General features: G+C 42.5%; 1 protein-coding gene across 2 annotated transcripts in view; it reads right to left on the reverse strand.

Annotated features, from left to right (window-relative positions):
• Window positions 1-25642, reverse strand: part of Fhit (fragile histidine triad diadenosine triphosphatase) — a 1412380-nt gene that overhangs the window by 1203600 nt on the left and 183138 nt on the right. The gene's annotated exons all lie outside the window — the stretch shown is intronic.

A 25642-nucleotide genomic window follows, 5' to 3' on the forward strand; every position in this document is an offset into this window, starting at 1 on the left:
ATACACACATGTGCGTGCACACACACACACACACACACACCACACATGGGACATATACGGGACACACATACACATGCACATACATAACACACACGGGACACACACACTAAAAATAAGTCAATAAATGAACTAAACGTAATAGAGGAGATTTTACAAATTCTCATCTTCACTGATTGCATTTCTGCATCAGACATGCTATCATGCAGAATGCCATGCTCATCGCTTCCGTCCCCTTAGTAGACTGAGATCAGCCAGATCAGGAAATGCTGCACGAAGATTAGATGTTTTGTTGACTGAAAAGTGTTTGAAAATGGGCAAATCAGTGTGCTCCAGGTTTGTAGCTGTTACATGCTGAATATTACCACATGAAAATAAGTATAATTCTCAAGTGTTTAAGCCTATTATTCGATACTGATGACAGAAAGCACTTGCTCATTATTTTCAAATGTAGGTTTTCTATGGAAATAATAGTTTTGCAAAAATAAACTAACAAAAATGAGAAACTGTAAGAAAACAATAATGAAGACAGTGACCATTATTTATAAACTGTAGGCTATGCAACCTTTATATCAGTAAAATTTGTAACCAATGTATGATGTGGGAGGTCCTTCTCTATATATGTAGGTTTTATTGACTGATGAATAAAGTTGTTCTGGTCGAAGGCAGAAATCTGAACAGAGCGATAGAGAGAAAGTAGGCAGAATCAAGGAGACACCATGTATCTGCCGAAAGAGACAGACACCAGAACCTTACCGGTAGGCCACAGCCTCATGGTAACACATAGATTAATAGAAATGGGTTAATTTAAGATGTAAGATTTAGTTAATAAGCCATTGGCTGAAACAGCTTTATTCATCAACCAATAAAAGCAACACATATAGAGGACATCAATATCAAGTGTGTATGTATACATGCATGTGTATTATAACTTGTCAAAAGTTTCCAACGCACCATTAAGCACCATTTTAAGTAAAGAACTTCAAGGGTCTTGGCAGAGCCTTGGGCCCACCTTTCACAGGTTAGAGTTAGGTTACATTTAGCCTCAGCTGACCTCCCCTGCATGCATTACATAGTTATCAAGGGTGCTCTGACTTTGAGTTCACTACTATGGAAATTGTTTTGTCTAGAAATACAAAATAGCTTTCTACAGCTCAGGAAAACCCTGGAGAGACAAAAAGAAGTGAGTCAGGGCCCCTCTGTGATTCCAAAATGGCTGAGCAGGGAGGACAGACACATGGACCTCAGATGTAAGAGCAAAGACACTGGAAGGCAAAAGAAAAGGATCCTATGGGACTGATGTAGATTAAAGGGACCCTGCACAGGCAAATGCTGACCCGTTGTTAAAGCACTGATAAGCCTCTTAAAATCACTGTTGTTGTCAATGATAAGAGATTATTCTAAGCACGTTTGTGCCCCCTCCCACTTGCATGTAAATAAGCAAAGAATTTGGAGGGCAGTTGACTTGCAGCTGTTAGGCTGTTCTCCGTGCTGCTTTAACTGTTTTGACACAAAGACTGTCAGTCAGCCAGCTAGCCAGACCACATTTCTGGCGACACCACTTGTTTTGAACACTCGGGACGCTTTATCAAAGTAATGTAGCAACTACAGCGGCTTGGTACTAAAACGCAAACCTCTGGATCCTGAAGTTACTGCTCAAGCCATGACCATTCAAATAGCTTGGTGGGTCTTTCGCTGAAATCGTTTCCACCCAGGGCCACAGGAAGTGCACTTTGCCTGGTGGCCTAGCAGAGGAACTGCTGAGATTAGCACAAAGGGACAATGCCATGATGGGATAAACACAACCCATCATTTGCAGAAAAGTCAGCTGTTCTTGGTGCAGACACATTTTCTGGCTATGCGGGATTTGGGCTCACTTTGTAAGTAGCCAGGAGTATCATCCTACACTGAATGCATCCCCATCCCTCAGGATTGAAACACTACACCTCCATCACTCCGGATTGTAACCCTATGCTCCCATCCCTCCGGATTGCAATGCTATGCCCCCATCCCTTAGGACTGCAATGCTAAGCACCCATCCCTCAGGACTGCAATGCTATGCACCCATCCCTCCGGATTGTAATGCTACACCCAACAAAGGGCTTCTCTCTCATGGTCTTTCCTTTCCTAATTTGATCTCTGTCATTCCCAGTGTGGACTGAAGTGGCAACATGAAGGAAGAAGAAGCCATGGTTCTAACAGCAGTGATGGCAGGAACCACAGAAGCGGAGCTGTGGCAGCTGCAGCAGCAACAATGGTGTAGGAAAAACAGGAGTGAGCAAAATTAGTGACTACCACTGCCCAGCAGCAATGTGACAGCAGCAATACCCAAGACAGGCATCTAAAGACTGGCCATGCCATACACAATGGGGGTCTGCGGAAGCAAAGAGAAGAAAGGAGAAGGCAGAGCTGCAGCAGCTCAAGAGGGAGGCACGGCTGTAAAAAGGAGGTCCTTGTCACTGGAAGAGTTTCATAGGACTGTCAGGTCTTAAGGATGAAGGGTCTCAGGTGCCTGGGTCCAAGAGCTGGAACACCTGTTTCTGTCAGGGGCTTTAGAATCCTAATTCAAAGCCTCAAAAGCTGGATCATTAGCCATCACCAAGTGCTAGGAAATTTCAACCTCCTAGACCTACTCAAGAGCTCTGTCACCAGAAGAAAAATGGCACCGTTACTCGAGGCATAGCCAAGAGCTGCACCCCAAGAACTCAGGTCCCGTACCCAAGGCCTACATGCAAACTGCAACACTGGAAGATGCCACCTGCTGCCACTCGCAGCTGTCAGAAACCAGAGGCTGAAAAATCTACCCAAGACCAGAGTTGGAAAATCTTCAGCTTACCTACAGCTCCTATCTGGGTGGGGCAAAAGAACCCCAGACATCTGAATGATGACAGTATGAGAAAAGGGGAGACCCCACAATTCCTGATTAATAAAACCTGCCTCCATGGCCTCTGAGCAATCAATAGGAAAGATAAAAATCTCAGGGAGAACCTGAGAGGGTAGAGGTAAATTGTTTTAGCATAGTGATTGAGACACCAAAGGCGCCCAATAAATTTACCTACTGCTATGATTGTATAGTTGTTATCCCCCACAAAAGCTCTCTTTAAAGAATGGGGTTCAGGGCAGAAATTGGGTCAAGGACATTCCAGGCAAAGAGATGTAAATAAGCAAGAAACAGAAAGATATACCCCAGCATGTTAGTAGCCAGAGCCAGTAGAACATTCCAAAAAACTTATAGGTCAGACAAAGAAGATTGGGTGGGTCTTTGCTAAAGGGGTTCAAACACATATGCAATCCTCACTTCCTTCTACAAGGAGCAAACTAAATTGAGTCTTTAGGTAGTCGTTGTTCTGCTTTTGTTTCTGACAGAGCTAACTGGGCCTCAAATGTATTTATGAAGAGCCTATAAGGGAACGATAAATCAGGCAATATTCTTATATTCATCAGTCCCTTAATTGTTGTTAAATCCTAACAATACTTAAAATTGATCTGCTCCAAGATTTACGGCTGTGACGAGAATCTACCTGGAACAGTGTGCTTGGTAATTAAGAGGAATGACCACAGACTTATGACAAAGTAAGGATTATGCAGACGATTTAAACTTTTCCCTCAGGGAATAACAAGGTGGTGCCGATTCTATAGATGAACAACATGATTATAACAATGGCAAAGACTAATGGGATTTTCTACTGTAGAAGTTTGATTTAGCCCAACTGCAGCAGGTAACAGAAGGATGCCTAACCAAGTGGTCCGGCCCAACCAGGAAATTCTTCGTGAGAGGTGACTGGCATGAATCTTCAGTGACTTGGAAAATGAACTGCAAGTCAAGTAGGCACAGCTAAGCCACCACAAACTGACATATGAAAATTAGAACTTAATTTTTTTAAAAAAACTAAATTAACCACAGTTGAATTCAACCAAATTAAAGACACGAGATACCAAGAGAGTCACATTCAAGCAGATAGGTGTTGACTGAGGTTTCTGTCCCATCTGTTCCTACAGTCATTCAGCCCCAAAGAAATCACACAGAGGTCTACATTAATTATAAACTGATTGGCCCATTAGCTCAGGCTACTTATTAACTCTTATATCTTATATTAGCCCATTATTCTTGTCTATGTTAGCCACATGACTCGGTACCTTATTCGACGAGGCAGCCACATCTTGCTTCCTCTGCATCAGGGTGATGACTGCAGACTGAAACTTCCCTCTTCCCAGAATTCTCGTTGCCCTGCCTCTACTTCTTGCCTGGTCAGCCTGCCTATACTTCCTGCCTGGTTGCTGGCCAATCAGCATTTTATTAAAAATAATACAAGTGACAGAATGAAAGGCTATTGTCCCACAGCAGATAGGGGTGTAATTTTTTTTCTTTCTGTGGTTCTTTGTACCTGTGGTATATTGTTTGACTCTACTAACTAAGGTTTGTTAATCTTTCTTGTCTAGGAAATAAAGAACTCCTGGCCAGTGTCAGAGAAACACAGAAGTAAATGTAAGGCAGTGTTGATATGGAAGAACCATTCTCCCTAAACCACAGAGGCCTTGTCTAGGTTCGTGTTAGAAATAGATTTCTGAACCACACCCCAGATCCCTTAAACCAAAATATTCATTGTAAACAAAATTCCTAGCTCATTCCTTTGAGGTATAAGGAGCAGGGAATGTTCTTTAATCATTCTTTAATTCATTTAACCATTCTTGAATCCAGTAAATAAACCTTTATGATCTGCAGTGTCCAATAAGGGGGGAGTCAAGTGTGACTGCTAAAATTTAATTTAAATAAACCTAAATTGTATTTACATGAGCCACATCTTAGTGTTCAGTTAGCATCAGCGGCATCCCCATTGCCATAGAAACTTCAATAAAAAGATACATCGCTGAACACATATGACCCAAGAAGCTTGCACTGCTGAAGTCTGGTTTCTAGAAAGACAGAGAAACAATAAGCATAACAGATGACTGTGTTAGATGGAGCATGGAGTTAGGCGCTAAGGGCAGAAAGAGAACGTAGCATAGCCTTGTTGTGATCAGGGAGATGGTAGCCTTATTGGGAGAGTTACAGGCCATGAGCCATGGCCAGTTGGCTAGTGTCTGTGTAAGGGCTGAAGGGCAGGTGCGCTTGAGGAACAGCAGGAAACCCATGAGGCTAAGACACTGAAAGTGAGCAAAAGGGGATGCGGGGGAAATGGGAAGCCCCTCAGTAGGAAAAGGGTCCTCTTACGCAGTCAGGGACTTGGTCTTTTGCTTAGATTGCAATTCAGAGTCCTTGAGATATTCAAAGTAGAGCAGTGACGTGAAAATAATGGTTATTCTAGTTCAACAAAGTGGACAACAAGCATGCAACGTTTGCTTGCTTTCATTAGAGGATATAGTTAGATTTAAAAAGCCCCTATGCAAAAGCCCTAGCACAAGAACTCATTGGCAGGGTTTGGTTGGTAGCCACTTGAAGCTTCTGGAAGCATAACAAACAAACAGTAAGTCATTAAAATTTCTCACTGTAACATGCAAATGCCTCCGAGGCTCCATTAATATTCAGTCTCTAGATCGTCCAGGTTTCTATCCAGAATCTACAACCATGCTTGTGGCAAACACCTCTTGGCAATCCCCAAGAGCACGAAAGAATTCACTTTCCTTGAAAGGAGGAACTGCCTAGGTGTCCTGCCCTCAAAACTTGCCAATTACTTGTTACTACCTTCCCCATATGTTCTAGAGAGTAGAAAAGTATTAAATAATTTCCAAGGCTTCTCTGCGTGTGCAGATACATCTATGTGCAGGTTCGCATATGTACCCGTGTCAATGTATACTTGTCTGTGTGTGCACAGGGAAGCCAGGTGTCAACCTTGGGTGGCATCCCTCAGGAGCCATCTGCCTTGTGCTTTGAAACCGTGTCTCTCACTGGGAACTGGGAACTGAGCTAGGCAGGTTGAACCCAGTGATCACCTGTCCCACCTTCCCTTCTCCAGTCCTGGGAATGCGGACACCTGTCACTGCGCCCAGAGTTTTATATGGGAGGTGAGGGTCAAACATGGGTCCTGCTGGTCACATGCCAAGTACTTTCTTGACTGAGTTACAACACTAGCTCCAGGTATTCTTTCTTTACCACACTTTAAGGTTTGGATCTGCTCTATCTGTAACGCCAATTCAGCATCATCGCTTTGGGAACTAGGATGCACTGACTCCTAAGGTTCTTTCTCCAAGTGCCTGGGAACAAGGACATATTTTACCAAGTGAGGATGTTCTTATCGTGGAGGTAATTCAGCTACAGCACTGTGAACTGCAGGTCACGCAGCCTGTGTATCAAATGTCATCAGCAGCCTCAAGGCCAGTGTGAGTGAAGACAGTCCTATGAAAGCCAGAGCAAAGGCGCAGTTCTGAAAAAGACAGAAAGCCGTCGCCGGCAGTTTGTTCCCTGGGTACCACCAGCAACTTCGATCCCACCACGGTTCAGGCAGAAAACGGCAGTGGGGTCACCTTCAGGGAATTAAATCAACAGTGCAGTAAATCAAGGCACGCCAGGTTTCCAGGAACTGATGGTTCAGTTGCTCATAGCTGGTGAATGAAACAAGGAGCATCATTTTCATGAGCTACTGAATATAGAGGGAGATCTTTGCAACCTGTATTATCCAGGCTGGCAGCAACTTGCACCCCATTTCTCCTGAGTTCTACATCTGTAGGTGTGCACAACCGTACTGGTCTCCACTACCTCCATCCATCCTATCATCACAATGTCTGTCCTTCCAAAGTATAGTAAAACTGACAATGAACTTGGTAAAATGTCCAGAATCCACCTTATATTCATCAATGTCATTGAAATGGGTCCAGAGCAGTCTTTACTGCTTACAACCAAATCACTAGAATTGATTATGGTATGTATACCTTAGCAGATTGGTCAGGAAGTCTGAGAACCCTGAGCTGTGCTTTCATCTATATATTCAGTAGACTGGAAAACTTATTTAAACTGTGGACTTCATCTTCCTCATACATCAATTGTAAAGATTAGACAAAATTGTTCCCAAGGGTTTAAAGTTTCATGAATGGCATGAAATAATGAATATTTTCTTTCTTAATATTATCCAAGTAAAACTGTAGGTATATCTCTTGTAGACAATTTGCCTAGCATTATATGTGTGAGTGTATGTATATAGTGACTATATATATATGTATATATATATGAATATATATCCCTATATATCATTATATGATGGCTGGCTCATAATTCTCGAATAAACAGAAAGTACAAGGCAGCCACTAAATAGCTCCAGTTTCTCTCTACCCTGTAGGCCTGGAAGATGCTCAGCATGCATGCGGCAGACGGTCAAACCTCTCAAAGGTTTCATCTCTCATGCAGAAAAGCAAAGCCAACGGCAGGGTGGGAAACAACATTACGTCCTAAAGTTGCATTCACACAAACAGTGGGTCTGTGGGAGGCACACTCCTCAAGGGTACTTCAGAAGTTCCTTTGATGATTCAGAGGGCCGGCCAATAATTTGCCCAGACAAAGCCTGGCTTTCTGCCTGGACTATGCTGTTAGGTAATAGCTTTCCCCTTCCTAAAAGCAGAAGCAATGGTTTCTATGAGTTATCTTCTAAACATCAGTTTTAAATTATTAAGACTGATAAAGAAAAGAGAGAAAGATTTAAATGTTTCATCCAAAAGTTAGAAGAGTACTGTTGGGAAATTTCGTGAAGTTTATTAGGTCAGTCTGCGCTCTGATATACTCATATTATTGATTTAAACCTGTAAGCACAATAAATCACAATGACCAGGGAGGCAGCCCCAGCTCAAAGTGAGAACAGAGATCAATTATGAGAGTTCTACACTTCCTCCTGGCCTGCCTTTATAAAACCACTTAACTCCAAAAACTCCCTTTCTCTCTCTCTCTCTCTCTCTCTCTCTCTCTCTCTCTCTCTCTCTCTCTCTCTGTCTGTCTATCTCTTCACAAACTGTGGCTACCCAGAAAAGTGTTCTGAGCTGGAGGATGGGGAAAGTGCTAGGAAATGCCACCTTCTGGATGTGGCATGGTTATTGTACTTACTAAGTCACGGTAACCACGCATAAAATCAAGGCAGCCAGAGTTCTTGCACGGATGGAGGAGGGACTCTCTGGGTTCCACTTCTTAATGAGGAACTATTGGCTGACTGCTGTGGAGGAAAGGAGGAACAATGCTTCTATGCGGGTGCCCCCACTGATAGCTTCCCTATGCTCTAGTGGATGGCTTCACATCCATGAGCATACAGGGCTTAAGAGGAAAGGAAGGAAGAAAGGGAAGGAGGGAGGAAGAGGGATGAAGAAGGAAGGAAGAAAATGGGAGAGAAGAACATAGAGACACAGAAGGATATGGGGAGAACTGGAGGACAGAAATGGTAGTGGCTAGCAGAATATTTCATTTGTAGACATGTACAAAATTAAGAATAAATAAAAATAATGTTGATAAAAGAAGAGCTCTTATTATCTGCTCTAGAGGCAGAGCACTTGGGCTCCAGCCCAAGATCCACCCACAGGGACACCAGTGTGGCCTCATTGTTCTTGACTCTAAATCTGTGAAGCAGGTAACACAGTATTGTTTCCCACATCCTGGAACACATAGCACTGGGAGAATTAGGGGATGCTGGATGGCACATGAGCAGGCTCTCTTTGTCAACGATTGCACGTTTAATTCAAGAATATTGAGATGCATGTAAGAAGCATGCCAAGTTAAAGAACATTATTACTTAAAAGAAATCCATGATGAGGTAATGAATGAAAAGGTGAACTTCAAACCACCCTTGGTGAACAGAGAACATTCTTTGTAGAATAAATAGCCACATAATAAATGAAAAATAAGTAACAGTGAGAAGTGATGCTTGCGATTGCCTCTGAAATAGTCATCTCCAATAGCATGCATCAGCAAAGAGATCAACTCCCTAAGAATATCTGTGGCCCTTTAATGGTCACCCTGTCACCTGCCAAGCCTTCAGATGACCTGAAGATTCACCAACAGAAGTTCAAAGTCGTGAGTGTCTCCCGACCAATGCCACACAAGGAATGCCCTTCAAGGAGAACTCGGGCCGAGAATACTGTCTAGATCAGATCCAGGGATAACCCCATTATAGGCAACAAAGTGGGCAGAGAAAACAGTCTGATGACCTGGGTAAGAGCAAGCCCAGAGTCACCCACAGGGGACGATGCTCTGCCTCCGTGACAGGTCTCCAGCAGAAATAGCAGCGTGATTGTTTTAGATTAAAAAACCTCCAGCGCATTTTTAATATAAAGTAACATATAGACCTTGTCTGGTTGGGGGAGAAAGGAAGTAAAGGAGTGTGGGGTGGGAGACTTAACAACAGCATTTTCTGGGAAGTTGCACCGTGGAACATGAGCAGAAGAGAGGAAAGAATTAATGTGTCTTGCTCTACGTGATAGGAACACTTGTGTCCAGGCGTTTAAAGACACTTTCTGAAATCAACAGGGACAGGTGAGCTGATGGCTATCATAAGATCCTTCAGAAGAGAGAGGGGAAAGTGATAAAGAAAATATACAAAATTATTTATGATTATTAAATCTACTTGTGAATTCAGGCCCAGGGCTCGAGCCACATGAAAATGCACAGGCTTTTACACCGGAGTCCCCAGAATTTGTACACAGTAGCCACAGAGCACACGCAGTGTATGGGAGGGGCCTTTGTGTGTCCTCCAGCTCATGAATCTACATGCGAAGTGGTCAGCCCTGAAATCAGAGGACAAGGCAGAGCAGGGACTACTTGTACCGAATGCTACCGGCCTGGAAAGCAAACTTTTGCCGTGTTAGAGAGCTGATAGAAGCCCATTGTCCAGGCAAGATTGGAAACCCAGCCAGCAGGTAGCGCGAACCAGCAGTATAATTCAGAGATGGAGCCTCTTCTCCTACAAAGACCTTCCCTGTCCCACTGCAGGCACCTGCACGGCCTTGGCATGCACCCTGAGCCCTGCAGGACACAATTTAGCTTAGCTCTCACCTCATCGAGGTTTGAGCCCGTTGTATTAAGACTGACGGTGCTGTACAGAATGAACACCTCCTGGGGTGTAGATACCAAGTCTGCAAGATGCCTGCTCGCTTGAGCTTCGTGATTTACTGAGCGCTATGGGGCCTTCTCTGTGTGGATTCTATCATGGGCATTAATCAAGCCTTTTCCTGTTCAGGGTATGGTCTCCAGCTTTTCAGGAATCTGACAAACTCGCAACTGCTGTTGTCTACATTTTTCTCCTAGAAGACAGAAAACATCCACCCCGTTTATAGACCAGTATGCTTTCTCAATGAGGAAAAACAGAAAATAAAAACTATACTCAATTCCAGGCTCACTCATCCCCTCTTTTCTTCCACATCCTTGCTTTGAATGCAAGAGTTCTGGGGCGTGGCTGGGGTTGTTTTATTTTTTTCAGAGACAAGACTTTGTCTTTTTCAGAGACAAGAAATTGTATATAATGAACTAGAATAATCCTTTTAAAACATAACAAATGTAACTGGTGATGAAGAGAAGGGGAATTGAAGAAGCATTTGAGCGTTTTTGAGTCCATAAGGAAGACTAGTCAGCAAATTCAAATTCTTTTTTTCCAGATACTTGCTCTTACTGGGCAGACACACTTATGAGGCCATGTCACTGAGCTCAGGCTAATGGCATACATGCCAATTAGAGATAATTCTTTTACCAAATGCACGTGCCTTCCTGTGCTTTCTTCCCCTTCTGTCATCTAGATGCAAATCGCATCATGGGCCTAAGGGAAGGCAGAAACACAAAATGAGAAAAACCTGGATCCCTAAATCATCCCCAGAGGAAAGCTCCTTTGCCAGGAGCAACAACACCAGGCTGCTCCATGAATGAAGATGAACTCCACTCTGCTTTAGCAGTGTGGCATTTTACAGCCTCCATACTAAAGACCTTAATGAACGAAGCAAGTTAAGCAATAGAATCCCACATCCTTCCTGGGACATTTGTTGTTTTAGAAGGGCAGAAGCTGAAGACTAATGAGGTCGAAATCTGTATGTATGTATGTATATGTATAGGAATGGTTTGTCTGCATGATGTCTGTGCACTGTGTGCATGCCTGGTTACCTGGAACTCAGAAGACGACATCATGTTCCCTGGAACTGGAGTTATAGACAATTGTGAGCTGTCTTGTGGGTGCTGAGAATCAGACCTAAAAACAGCAAGTGCTTTTAACTGCTGAGTTAACCCAGTCCCAGGTTTGTTGGTTTTAAGTGAGAATATGGGTATATGGGAATTAACTATACTATCCTTCTTAGGTTTGTTTATTTTTGACATTTTATTTGGTACACTTTAAACAATAAAAAAGATGATGATGATGATGATGATGATGATGATGATGATGATGATGATAGTGATAACAATAGGATAAGGAATTCCTGCTGGTCTAAAATGAGAAATTGGAGGAATTGAAAAATTAATGACAAAATGAGTCAAAACATTTATGTCTGAAAATTAAAAGCTCAAGGGAAAAATCTTCATTGATGGCAAATTTCATCTTATCAGAGATTCCTTCACCTGAAAATTAAAACTATATATAATAAGGAAACAAATATTCTATTGATATTCTTTATTTCCGGGTGGCCAGATGCTTACTAAGCTCTTCCTGAATTCCATGTATTCAATGCAAGAAGAATGAGGAATTAGAGACCTGCCATTTTGTAACTCCTGTTGGAACAAGGCTTTCACCCAAAGTGAAGCCATTCTCCTGGTGGACAATGAGCTCATGCATGTAAGCTTGATAGGAAAACAGTACAACAACACACGTAAGCATGATGTGACCACGCATGTAAGTATGATGAATAGACAGTAAGACAGTATGTTTACTATGAAAGCATATTGGGGGACCAGTGAGACACCACATGGAAGCTTGATAAGTAGAGAGTGAGATCACGCATGTACGCATGAGGACTGGACTACCCAGGTTAAACCGTGGGACAGTTGAGACCACACGTGTGAGTGTGATGGGTGGACTGTGAGACTGTGCACGTATGTATGATGGGTGAACCATGAGACTGCACGTATGTGACTGGGAACTTGATATCAGAATGGGCTCAGAACATCTGAATCTAATTCATCGTATCTTTATCTAAAGGGACATACATAATTATGTGATATTTTTTTGTACTGTAATGTATAAGTACATTCAATGCTCCAATTATTAAGTCTGCTGGCTTATAAATATATGGAAAGTCAAATCAAAACTAGAGACAAGATAGCAGGACATAGAGGTGATGCAACTCAGGATGCATTCTCCTTGACATATGAAATCATGCTGAAACAGGAATGTCTCTATTCTCCATCCTTCTCTCCTGAAGAAGGTCAAAACAGGCCATAGACTTTTGTGTAAAGCACATCCCTGAAGGAACCCTTATCTTTGGAGACAGGAGGAGAAGACGACATGGAACAAACAAATAGGCCCTGCTCACTTCCCTGCAGTACACCTCAGATCATGAACATCTTGTCATTTCAAACTATTCCTTAACTATCAACTTCTTTACCAAACTTAGAATAAAACTAAGGGTATTTATTTCCTTACTGGAAGTTGCTATATGGCACAAAAATTGAATGAATTTATATGCGTTTTTCTTGATAAAGTAACTTTTGGCTGGTTCATCCTCAGAAATGAACCTGAGATAGAAGAAAATATAATAATCCTTATTCCTACTAAAAGAAAAAGCTAAATACTAAGATCCAATGCATAACATACAGGAAACTACCCAGTTTCTCCCACAAAACACTGGCATCCACTACAGGGCTCTGACGCTCACCCTTTGGATGTCCTTATGTTCACAGGCTGCATCAACTTTGTTCCAACTTACCTAATTAGGGTGATTATATGATCACAAATTTCAATATTCACTCTCAAAGATTAAAATATAAAAAATATACTTTAAAAATCTGTGAAGAAGGGATTGGAAAGATGGATCCATGATTAAAAATGAATACTATTCTTGTAGAAGACTGGCGTTCACATGCAAATACTCACATTGGGCAGCTTACCACCACCTAGAACTCCATATCCAGGATATCTGGGGCAGTCCTTGGCTTCTGCCGGTGTGGTGGTTTAAAAGAAAATGCCCCCCAAAGGAAGTATCAGTATTAGGAGGTGTGGCCTGGTTGGAGGAAGCATGTCCCTGTAGGGGCAGGCTTGAGGTCTCTTCTGCTCAAGCTTCCCTCAGTGTGATAGTTGACTTCTTGCTGCCTGCAAGATATAGGACTCTCAGCTCCGGCACATCTGCCTGCTCACTGCCATGTTCTGCCTTGATGATAATGAACTGAATTTCTGAACTGTGAGCCATTTACAGTTTCACACCCTCAATTAAATGTTTTCTTTACCACAGTTGCCATGGTCATGGTGTCTCTTCACAGCATTAAAAACCTAACATAGACGGCAGGCATACATGTGTGCATGCACACACACACACACACACACACACACACACTCACACCTTGTCAGACCCATGCAGATGCATACATATGAAAATGTTTATGAAGAAGAGGTTGCTGTGATGAAACTATGTCAAAGTGGATGAGGTTTCTGAACCTTTGTGGGATTCCTATTTGCTCTGCCAGCACCTCTACCTCTTCCTCCTCTTGAGTTACTTTTTGCTTCCATGTTTCACAGGCTGAAATGCTGCCTCTTTTTTTTTCTACAAGTTGCATATTTAACAAATGACAGGCCCTCAAGATGTTTTTGATAGATGTTTGTTATATGAATAATAATTATGCAAATGTTAAACTAGAAAAGAAATACAACACATGCAAAGAGGTGGGGAAACTCTAAAGCCCTTATGTACAGAGTTTTGGAAGGTAGTCTGAGAACATTTATCAAGGAGTTGTATGTGAGCCTTTTCCAAAGTAGAGACGAAATTCATGAAGCAAGGAGAAAGTTATACTGCATGAAATGATGAGTGAGAAGCCACATCTGCTCTGTGGAGCTGTTCTCTATGCAAAGGTTCTGGTAATTTCCATACACCAACAGAAAATAAAAGCCCAAGAAAAAAAAAAGAAAGGTATATTATCTTTGAGCCTGAATATACTTTTCTTCCAGCCCCTGTCCTGAGAGAACCTTATAAACACCTCATCAAATGGTAGCATCCTTGTGTTCTGTTTCCTCACACTCCTTATGAATGGCACTGAGTCATCGGTCATGACAGACATCCTTTCTTGACTTCAATTATATCCCAAGTCCCTCACTTGGCTTATGTAGTACCCTGCAGCTCTCCCTCAACATCCCGATGCCTACTGCACTGTAGGTGCCACCTTCACGCCTCAGGATAGAGTGCAAACTTGGCAACCAGTGCCAGCCCAAGCAATACGACGTCAAAGACTCAAACTTATGACAATGGCAGGTCAGTCTTTGAGCTCATATTTTTAATCTAGACATAATGATGTTGCACAAACAATGTGATGAAGGTTCAAGGCTCTCTCTCTCACACACACACATATACACACACATCTCCAGTCTGCCACAAATAGCTATGGTTACAAAAAATGCCAAGGAACAGCCTCCCCAACTGATTATCCAATACCAAGTAGTTAGCCCTGAGACCATTCACCTACAGGAAATGTTATGTGGACTGAGGAGTTTGTATTTATGTATCTAGTTGTATTATATATTTATGCGCTATATATATTGATATATAGTTATAGTCAATTCAATATATAATTGATCAATGACTCGTGTGGGAGAGCTCAGCCCACTGTGAGTGGAAGTATGAGGAAACTGGGCAAGTGGTCCTGAATAAGACCACTTGTATAAGAAAGCAATCTGAGCAAGCCATGAGGAGCAAGCCAACACCATATATATATATATATATATATATATATATATATATATATATATATATTAAAGGGATGCTATGAATTTAGAGTTGAAGGAGTATATGTGAGGGGTGAAGAGGAAGAAAGAGAAGGAAGCATTATAGAACTATATTATAACTTCAACATTAAAAATCACAAAACAAAAATATAAAGAAAATGAGTGTCTGGATAGAAAGAGAAAAATAAAAGCATTCAATGTAAAAGTCCAAATTTGTTATCACACTCAACGACAAACTGACTCTGTTCAATTATATGAGTTTCTAAACCTTTACTCTCAATTTCTGTGCTTAATTTGTCACACAATGATGCCAGGGCTGCAGCAGCCTTTTCGGTGGTGTGCTGCTACATTAAATTGCTAGCTCCATGCTCAGAGCAGGCATGGCTTACACAAGGTTCCCAGGCTCTCTTGTCTACTGAGAGGCTAATTATTATTGTAGATACTAGTTAACCTATTATTTGGGGGAAAAAATAAGATGATTGCTAGCTTTTATGTCTATCCTAAAAATCTCCCGTCATGAGCTTTTTTTATGTTAGAAACATAAAGGACATGCTTCTGTCTTTCTGTAACGTCTGAATCCACTCAGCAACAGTAAATTCATGGGATATGTCACTTTCATCACGTGTGATTTTCCACATATGATGGTTAATTTTTTGTCAGTATGACACAAATTAGTAGCCACCATGGAGGAGGAAACCTCAGTGAAGGTGTTGTCTCCATCAGAATGGCCTATAATCATGCCTGTGGAAGCATTTTCTTGATTAATGATTCATATAAGGGGGCACAGCTCACTATGAGTCATATCATAGTGATACCATGGGCAAGGGGTCCTGAGTTGTCTAGGAAAGCTGGCTGAGCAGACCATGTGGAGCAAGCCAGTAAGCAGCATCCCTCCATGACCTCTGCATCAGTTCCTGCCTCCAGGTTCCTGCCTTTAATTCCTACCCCGACTTTCCTCAATGACAGAATGCAACTGAAAGTGTGAGCCAGATAAGTTGTTTCCTCCCCCAGGTTGTTTTAGGTTCCTGTGCATTCTCACAGCTACAGAGAAGCAGAAGTGAAGATTCCAGGTAAAAAGAGGACACTGGATAATCCCAGTTTCCCTCAATAGCATGTCTGCTGGCAGTCACAGATTCTTTTACACTATTGACAATTACTAATATTAATTCTCAGACCACACATCATACACCACACAGATACCCCCCCCCAAACACACACAGACACATTTGCAGTTCACAGAATGGCTACAAAGGGGTTAAAAGACCACAGAGTTCAAGAAGGTCTTATTGAAGACAAAAGCTGAGAGCTGATACAAAGGCCAAGAGAGTCACTACAGGTGTGCTATAGAACAATGGTCTTGTATTGTTTTAATAAAACGCTGATTGGCCAGTAGCCAGGCAGGAAGTATAGGCAGGGTGAACAGAAGAATTCTAAGAAGAGGAAAGGCTCAGTCTGCGGTCATCACCCAGATGCAGAGGAAGCAAGATGAGAAAGCCTCACTGACTAAGGTATCAAGCCACGTGACTAACACAGACAAGAATTGTGGGTTAAGATGCATGAAAGAATTAATAAGAAGCCTGAACTAATATTTATATTTATAATTAATGTAGGCCTCTGTGTGTTTCTTTGGGACTAAGCAGCTGCGGGACTGGGTGGGACAGAAAGCTCTGTCAACATAGGTGTCTAGATGAGAGGGCCAAGAACCCCAAAGGAGAGCTGCTTAAGGCACAGAGCCTGACAGCAGGGCAAGACCTTGGCGAAGAGGCAAGCTGCAGCTGCATGAATCTTCCAGGAGAGGAAGGTTGGACCATGTTTCTACACACAGTCAAACAGGTGGGTTGATTCTAAACACAATCCAAGTGGGCCATGGCAAACAGTGGGGACCACACTGAGCTAATTCCTGGTTCTCTATCGATCCCTGGACAGATGGATATGGAGGTCAGATGACATGGTGGTGAGGCTGTAGACACTACAGTGATCTCTTATCAGTTCTGGTGTGTGTGTGTGTGTGTGTGTGTGTGTGTGTGCGCGCGCGCGCACGCGTGCACGCTTGTTGTTTAGGTAAAGATGCTGCATCCTTTACTGCTCTGGTGTGTTTGGGAAGTTTGGGAAGTGATTTTCCTAACAAGGACTCAGTATGACCATGCCTTCCCAAGCCAATTGCAGAAGTTTCTAGGGGCTGCCTTGAGAAGTCACATACCCCTCAGTGCCTCACAGGTGGAACTGGATGGTGGAACTGCCTCTGCATTCACATTAAAAATGGCACAGGCCAGGCACAGTCTGAAGGCCACTGTTTTACACCACATAGAGCAGGGCACAGCCTGATACCAGGTAGGAGTTCCACAGTCAACAACCACATAGAACTTTGGAAATGTGTTTCACTCATACTGTCAATGATGTGGTGTTTGATCAATGTTTCCTTTTCAAAATGGAACGCCCGCACTGCATTCTATCATCAAGAGAACACTAATAATTGTGTCAAAGTCACAGAGGACCAGGAGCACTGGGGTGGCCCCTCCCCGTCTTCTACAGAGAAAGACCAGTTCTCAAATCTGTCCTGAAAAGTGAGTAGCTGTTGGGAAACAGAAAAATAAGTACTTAAGAGATCTCAAATACAAGGTGACACGCAGAATTCTTCATCCTGCCGTGCCTCCTGAGAAGTTCTCAGTTAAATAACAAAAGTGGCAGATACAATACATTCACACAAATATGCCCTGGGAGGAAAGAGGTGGAAAAAGTTGATGAATCTTCAGGGTTTTTTTTTTTCTTCTAAACGTACCCTAGAGGTCCAAGTTGGGCTTTTGATTTGTAAGTTGTTGCAGCTCTTGTGGCCTCGGCATGAGCTGATGTGTGTCAGGCCGCAGATTTTCCAGCCTCTCAGGAAATTAATGAGGGAGGGGAAGGAGGAGCACAATGTGCAGGGAAGAAATTACTCCATGGAGACTCAGCAATCCAGAGTGAACCCAATTTGATGGAAACAATTAGAAACTGGCCCAGGTCCCAAATCAATAAGTAGAGGTGGCTGTGGGCAGTGAACATAATGGTGATAATGAGACGAAACTGCAGGTAAGCAAAGCCCTGGGATGGGGACGCTCCTTGGTGTCCCTCTGGCTGAGGAGGGGGTCATTCATCGAGAGGCTGGAAAAGGCAGGTCTGAGCAGGCATCTGCAGCCCAGCCAGGCACTGATGTCATCACCCGGAGGAGGAAATGGCACTGGGGTGATTTCCCAAATCTTCTAAGCCTGAGTACAGTCCCAACAGGAAGAGGACCTCTCGCAAAATGTGCAGTGTCCTCCAAGAGGTCTGGAACTGACCCTCCCATCAGCTCTTAAGGAAGCCATGCTAATACATCCTTCCAGCTCTGGGCTGAGCAGGTGTAATTCGGTAATGTGGCAGTAATTGAGTGCTGTCGACTCAATACAATTTGTAATGTTTTACTAGCAAATTATCTCGTTGGTTTTTTTTTCCTGCAAAAAAAAATGGTGAATCTGTGATTCCGCAGGATAGATCGTTTTAAAGGCTGACGCTCACTACTAATACAAAGATCTTTAATTGATGGAAACGCTAATAGTCGCATCAGCTGAGAACTATCTTAGCCGGCTCTTCATATACTATTAACCCTTTAAACACAGCAAGCTTTCATTTTCAAATGAAAATGTCACAGACATGTCACTCTCGGTGCACAGACGCCTATTCCAGAACGCTTGGGGGAGGCACTTTCCTTCCCTGCACTGTCCCCTACCAGATCCCCATGTTGTCACCACTGAGCTGATGAAAAGGCCTGTCTGCCTTATTCCTGTCAGCTAGTGGCCTATTTCTTCTCATGGCACAGCCAAAGCCCCCTTCTAAAGAAATCAACCAACCTTTCTTTCCTCATGAACCACCACAAACCCTTAGGTAGAATTACTCTTCCAAGCCTACCCTCCCAGCCATGTGATCCAGATGCTACCTTTTGGTGCCCTCATAGATGCCACTTTCAGGCCCCTGCCCCCTGCTAGGACTCACTCATTCTTGGGGTTCAATGTCTAGCCTCCTCAAGGAGGGCTTCCCCTCACTTAAACTAAAGCTCAATCCATGAGCATTTTGACACTGCGATATTCTTTTCTTTTCTTGTGCTGATCATGGTTGAATCTGTCTTTTCCATTGAGACTACAGCACCCGCATGAGATTATTTCAGTATCTACTGGCAAGCATAAGTACTCCATATCTGAAGGAAGGATTCATGAGTGGGTATAATGACTGATCGGTTGCAAATCTCTGTGGTTTCCTTCCATCTCTCCTCTACCAGCTGGTGAACATAAAAGCGAGAGTTTTCTCCTGTAAACACATGCGTCTGTGTACATGGAGGGAAAGGCTACTTGACATATGATGGAGAGGTTCAAGTCTCAAGTGAGCTAAAATGAATTTCTTTTGCTGCTGATTAGAATTAGTCTCAGTCTGGCCCAGAGGGGATTTGGTCCTGATGCTTATGGTGTCTTCTTGCATCACCTGCTATATATCCCTTGGCCCTCATCAAGCTGCTGTCACGTGACAGTCACTGGCAGGATATTAAGGACCACCTAGTCTATGGCTTCCTTGCTGGTCTGCGTGTATGATTACAGTTCTGCAGTCACGGGAACCTGAAGGGTCTCTAGAGATTAATCAAATACAGATGCTGTCCTCAGGGAGCTCAAGGTCTAGACAGCAAAGAAGCAAAGCAAAGCTCTCTGGAACTGGGGATCTGGTTCTGCGTGTCAAGCACAAGCATGAGGACCTGAGTTTGAATCCCCGGCTCCCATGAAAGGAAGGCCACAGCAGTGCACATCTGTAACCCCAGTGTTTCTTTGATAAGGTGTGAGCAGAGACAGGAGAGGCTCTGGAAGTTGGTGGGCCAGCTAGTTTGGCATACATAGCAGTGTACAACGTTGGTGGGCAAGCTGGCTTAGCATACAGTCAGTCATCACACAACTAGGGTCAATACAGCTATGATGAGCTTCCTGAAACCATCAACAAAACAGACATCTCCATACTGGTATTTCCAGAGGTTATTCTGCTTACAAAAACCAATATCATCCATCATGTTAAATTAGTGCTGCTGATTTGCATTTGGTTTTGTCATTTTGATTGCATTCAATTTATAAGCGTGTTCTTGTTTAATATTTATTGAAGAACTATACATATAAGCTTATATCCAGTTTTTAGAAGTTTAAATGGTGTTCTTCTCTTAAAGCCTTTTCCTGTGCTAATGAGATAAAGACTATTCCCCACTTTCTCTCTTATGAGATTCAGGGTATCTGGATTTATGTGGACATCTTTTACTCATCTGAGTTATGTGCAGGGTACAGATATACTTGGATTCTTCTACATACAGCCATCCAGTTTGACCAGCACCATTTGTTGAAGATGCCGTCATTTTTTTCTGTATTTCTGTCTTCTCTGTCTTTGATTTCATATCAGAAATCAGGGTGCGCATAGGTGTAAATATTTATGTCTGGGTATTCAATTCTATTCCATCAAACAACATGTCTGTTTTTGTGCCAATACCATGCTGTTTTTAGTATAATAGCTTTATAGTATAAGTTGAATTCAGAGATAGTGATACCTTTAGAAATTCTTTTATTATTCAGGATTTTTTTTTAGCAGTACAGGCACTTAGAAGAACAATTATTAAATTCGACACCATGAAACAGGAAAGCTTCTGCAAGACAAAGAACACCATTTTTGGAACAAAACAGAAGCCAACAGAATGGGAAGAGACTTTTACCAACTACACATCTGATGCAGAGCTAATGACCAAAATACATAAATCAAAGCAGATAGATATAGAATTCTTCATAAAGGAAACTCAAATGGCTGAGAAATACTTAAATAGATGTTCAACATCCTTAACAACAGGAGAATGCAAATCAAAACTACTACTACACTTTTCAGAATGGCTAAGATAAATAACACAAGGGAAATCTCATCCTGGTGAGGCTGTGGAGCAAGGGGAACACTCCTCCACCGCTGGTAGGAGTGAAATCTTGAATAGCCACTATAGAAATCAATATGATGGTTCTCCAGGAAAACGGGAATGAATCCACCTCAATATACAACTATACCACTCTTGGAAATGTACCCAAGAGATTTTTAATCCTACCACAAAGACACTTTTTCAACCATGTTCATTGCTGCTCTATTCATAATATCCAGATATTAGAAATAGCCTAGATGTCCCTCAACAAAAAAATGGATAAATAAAGTGTTGTACATTTACACCGTGGAATACTACCCAGTGTCAAAATGAAATTTGCAGTGCTGAAATAGGTAGAACTAGAAAAGAAAATCATTATGAATGAGGTACTCCAAACCCACTTATATGTTAAGCCAATGATTACCAAGCAACAATCCATAGAACCACAAAGAGGAAGTATAGAGCAGGGACTAAGGGCAGACAGATCTCCCTAGGAAGGAGAAAGAGAATAGATAAGTTATGGATGGATGGGGTGGGGAACTGGAACACAAGGATCAAGTCAGACAGGAAGGGTTGTGGGAGGGGATACAGGAAGAAACAGTTAAAATTAAGGGACATTTTAGAGGTAATATGTAGTATTTTAGGAAGTAGGAACTTTCTAAAATATATATATGAAAGTAATCTAAATAAAATTGCCAAATCATGGAGAAGATAGAATTCCAAGTGGCCTTCTCTTTTCACTAAATGAAGCTTCTAGTACCAGGATTAGATTACATTTACTTGAGTTGTTGGCCAAAAGGGCCACCTGATGGGAATTCCCAAACAACCCACACTGTTGCCAAGACTATAGACTGCTTTCCGCAAACTGATATCAGGGCCCATTGTTCAAGACAACACCTACATAACTGACTGCGCCTGGAGAAGTTGATCTGGTGCCTACTTTACAAAGGTAAAGAGAGCCTTCACCACCATATTCTAATGTCTTTAGTACAGGAAGGTAATCCACATACTGCCAAAAGAAAAACACAAATATCAACCCAGCGACAAGCCCTTTATCTACAATAGTGGGCTACCAGGAAGATATTCTAAGGCAATAGTGGCACAAAGCTTTTGGGAGTAACCAATCAATAACTGATTTGACGTAAGGATTACTTGATGAGATGAAACTCATACCTGACACTGCTTCCATGACTAAGAATTTGAGACTAGATATCCGAGGAACTTAGGGTAAAACCAAATAATACTAACCTAAAAAAATGGTTTTAATGAAATGATAAAATGACTCCTAAATGATATTCTGCTATACTCATAGATCAGTGCCTTGTTCAGTCATCAGAGAAGCTTCCTTCTGCAGCAGATGGTAAAAAATAGAGAGAAACCACAGCCAGACATTATACAGATAGTGAGAGACCTAAAAACTCTCAGCCCTAAATGGGATGTCTCCTTCAAATTCTTCCCCTCAGAGCTCAGGGAACACCATGGAAAAGGAGGGAGAAAGAGCGTAAGAGCCAGAGGATATGGAGGACACCAAGAAAACAAGGTCCCCTAAATTAACACAAGAAAAGCTCATATGAACTCACAGAGACTGGAGCAGCATGCACAAGGACTGTACCAGGTTCTCTGCCTAGATATTATGGCTTCCAATTTAGTGTTTTTATGGGATTTCTGAGAGTATGAACCATTGATCTCTGATTCCTGTGTATTCTCTTGGGCTCTTTCTCTTCTGATGGCTTGTCTTGTCTAATTAACTACAATGTGATAATTTTTATTTTATATTATATTTTAAAAATGAATGAATAAACGAACACCTAGCCACTAGGAAAAGCTAGCAAATGCCATTTTATACCTGCTACAAGAAGAAAAATTAGTTTTCTCCAATAGAGTGACATTGGGTATATCAATGACCCCATGACAGGCCTCATATTCAGTTGAGCAACATACAATGGACTCCACAGATTTTTTTTAAATGTGGTTTTACTTAGTTACAGTTTGGAGGGGGGTTGTTGTTTTGTTTTTGATTTGATTTGATTCTTGTTTTTTTTTCTTTTTTCTTTTTTGAGTGGTGTTTTATTTTGTTTTCTTGGTTTCGGGGGTGTTGTTGTATTGGGAGACGGCTCAGCAGGTAAAAAAAAAAGAATTGACACAAAACCATAAAGAATTGAATTCAGATCCCCAGGCCCCACACTAAAAATCTGGTCATAATAGCTCCTGTCTGTAATCCAGTAAGTGAATGCCACATTGATTAAAAGACTTTGTCTCAAAAGATAAGGTAGAGAACAGTCAAGAAAGAGACCCTGATTTCATCTCTAGTCTAAATGCACACTTGCAGGTACACACACACACGTGCATGCATGTACATACACACACACAATACACATTTGCATGTATACACACATACACACAAGCACACATGCGCAAAACGAATTCATTTTAATATAGTTTACCTTCAAGGAATGGTTTCCTCTCACAGCTCCAGACTATTAGAACTTGGTGGAAAATGTTGACCAAGGGTCCGAACAATTCTTTTGGGATGTTTTGGGGAGGGCTTTTGGGTCAGAGCACTTGATAAACCTGATGGTGGTAAGAAGGTGGGAGCTGAAGAGTAACCTCCCACAGAGTCAGCCTCATTGAGGCTATGCTTTGAGGCTGTTGGAAAAATCTCCTTAGATAATCCTCACGTGCCTTTTAGAATTAGCATGGCATTCATTGAGATCCACATTTTCTTTTATTTTTCTATTGTATCTTATTAACTATGTATGCATACACGAATGTGAGCATTGTCACAATGTACAGACAGAGGTACAACTTCCTGAAGTTGGTTCCGTTCTTCCACAATGTGAATCCCAAAGGTCATACTCAGGTCATCAGGCTTGACAACAGGAGTCTTTAAGCACTGAGTATTCTGCCAAATGCAGAATCCAGGCCTTTGCAGGCCACCAGTCTCTGGTGAGAGGAGTAGAAACCCAAGGGTGACCTAACAGATTACATTACTGGACACTACAGACTGCAGAACTGCCTCCATGTTTAACAAGCTCCACAAGGGCTCCCATGCTTTATCACATACATATGTAAAAAGTATGCTAAGACCAAGTCACATCACTCTCACGCTCTTGACACGTGTGCAGTTCCTACAGAGCAAAGACCGGGAGCCACAGAACGCATAACACACTCACCAGTAGAGTCAGTGTTGCTCAATGTCACAGTCCACAAGTGAGGCCCAGAGCTAAGGAAAGTGAGCTTGGGGGTATCCGCCCACAGTACAGCCAGCATTGCAGTCCAAGCCAGCCGGGTCCAAACCCACTTTCTCCATCACCACCGCTGCAATTCCTCCCAGCGGTGGTTTCCTGCCCGAGCCCATATGCAGAGAACCCCTGAGAACTTCCTGCCACCTGGGGTTGGTGCATCTAGGTTCTCCAACATGCAGTCCTGGAAGATGGGTACTTCATCCCTGCTAAGCGCTTCCTTATGTTACAATTTACCATTAGCTAATAACCAATATTTAAAAACCATCTATTTGCACTTCTATACTTTTCGAAATGCAACAATTTGCAAACACTGTCTAAATATTTACCTAATATCGCAATGACAGCAGCTTCCGAAATTAATTCGCACCTGCTGAGGATGTGGCACAGTGGGACACTACTCGCCTGGCGTGTGCGAGACCCTGGATTCCATCCGTAGTGTACAGAAATTAACTCATGCCTGAACGGTCCAAAAGGAGAGAGGGCTCTGCTTGCCTCCGGTAATGAGAGCTGTTTGCTCAATGGGGCTGTTTATTCTCTTCTTTCCCCACAGAAAGTAGTAAAACAACTTGAATACCCTCAAAATGGAGATAATCAGTTCATTGTGGGAGCCTATGTGTGTGCTGATTTTGAAGGAGAATTTCTATATGTTTTATCCCATTTTTAAAATTATCCGATCAAAGGGACATTTACATTTATAAACAGACACACGTTCTCCTTGAACCTGGAGGAGATGAAGACCTTAAATGTTTCAAGGGGTTTTAGGGCCCCTCAAGCTGTTTCAAATGAGAGAACTGACAACTGTCTTCAAAGCAGATATTAGCTGTCAGGAGGGGAAGGCAGGAGGGCTGGGGAGCTCTGGCCTGTACTATAGCCGGATGGGATGCTACCTGGCTCCATGATAAGCTCCTGTAAAGACAGCCACTGGAAGATCCATCTCTATACCTTGGGAGGAGTTCCAGCTGCTGAAGGGACACGGTCTCAGACAAGAGCAGTCTTCCCACAATAGCCTGCTTGCTCAATTGAGACCCATTCGTCTGTTTGTGCTCCCCATCAGGGGCCACAGCCCATATCACAAGTTATCACCACTTTTATGGGGACAAGTCAAGTTCACGCCTTGTGTCCCGGGTGTGTGGCTAATGACAAGAACTCTGGTTTCCTGCTTGATGTTTGTTCAGCTTTTAGAATTCCACGCAAAACACACACCCCTGTTACAAATGTAGCGGAAGGCCACTGGCATTAGTTGCCATTCTTACAGGCTGGCTGTCTCCTGCCTGTGCAACAGTGGACAGTGCCTCAGCTCTCGTTCTCCTCAGTTAAGATTCCGTCTGAAGGCATGCTCCCTTGGATGCCTAAGGGTCCCCTCCAAATGCTCACTTCACCCTGTTGCCGCATGAACACTGTCTCCCTCAATGGCATCTGTCCCTGAATGTGCCTTCCCATCTCCAGGTGGCGGTCTAATATGTCACTCACACTCTTTAATGGAAAATAAACATCACCATCACATCAGCTGTCCTGTGACCAGATAAAATCTGGATCAAATAGCATGTCGTTGTCAGGGAAGATGAGCTGAAGGTGAAAATGTGGTGGAATAACTTGGTATAAAATTTAGAGATTCAGAGGTTGAAGTATTTAGAGGCCACTTGGTGCCTTGCTTG

This window comes from Microtus pennsylvanicus, chromosome 10 (assembly GCF_037038515.1).
Source record: "Microtus pennsylvanicus isolate mMicPen1 chromosome 10, mMicPen1.hap1, whole genome shotgun sequence".
NCBI lineage: Eukaryota > Metazoa > Chordata > Mammalia > Rodentia > Cricetidae > Microtus > Microtus pennsylvanicus.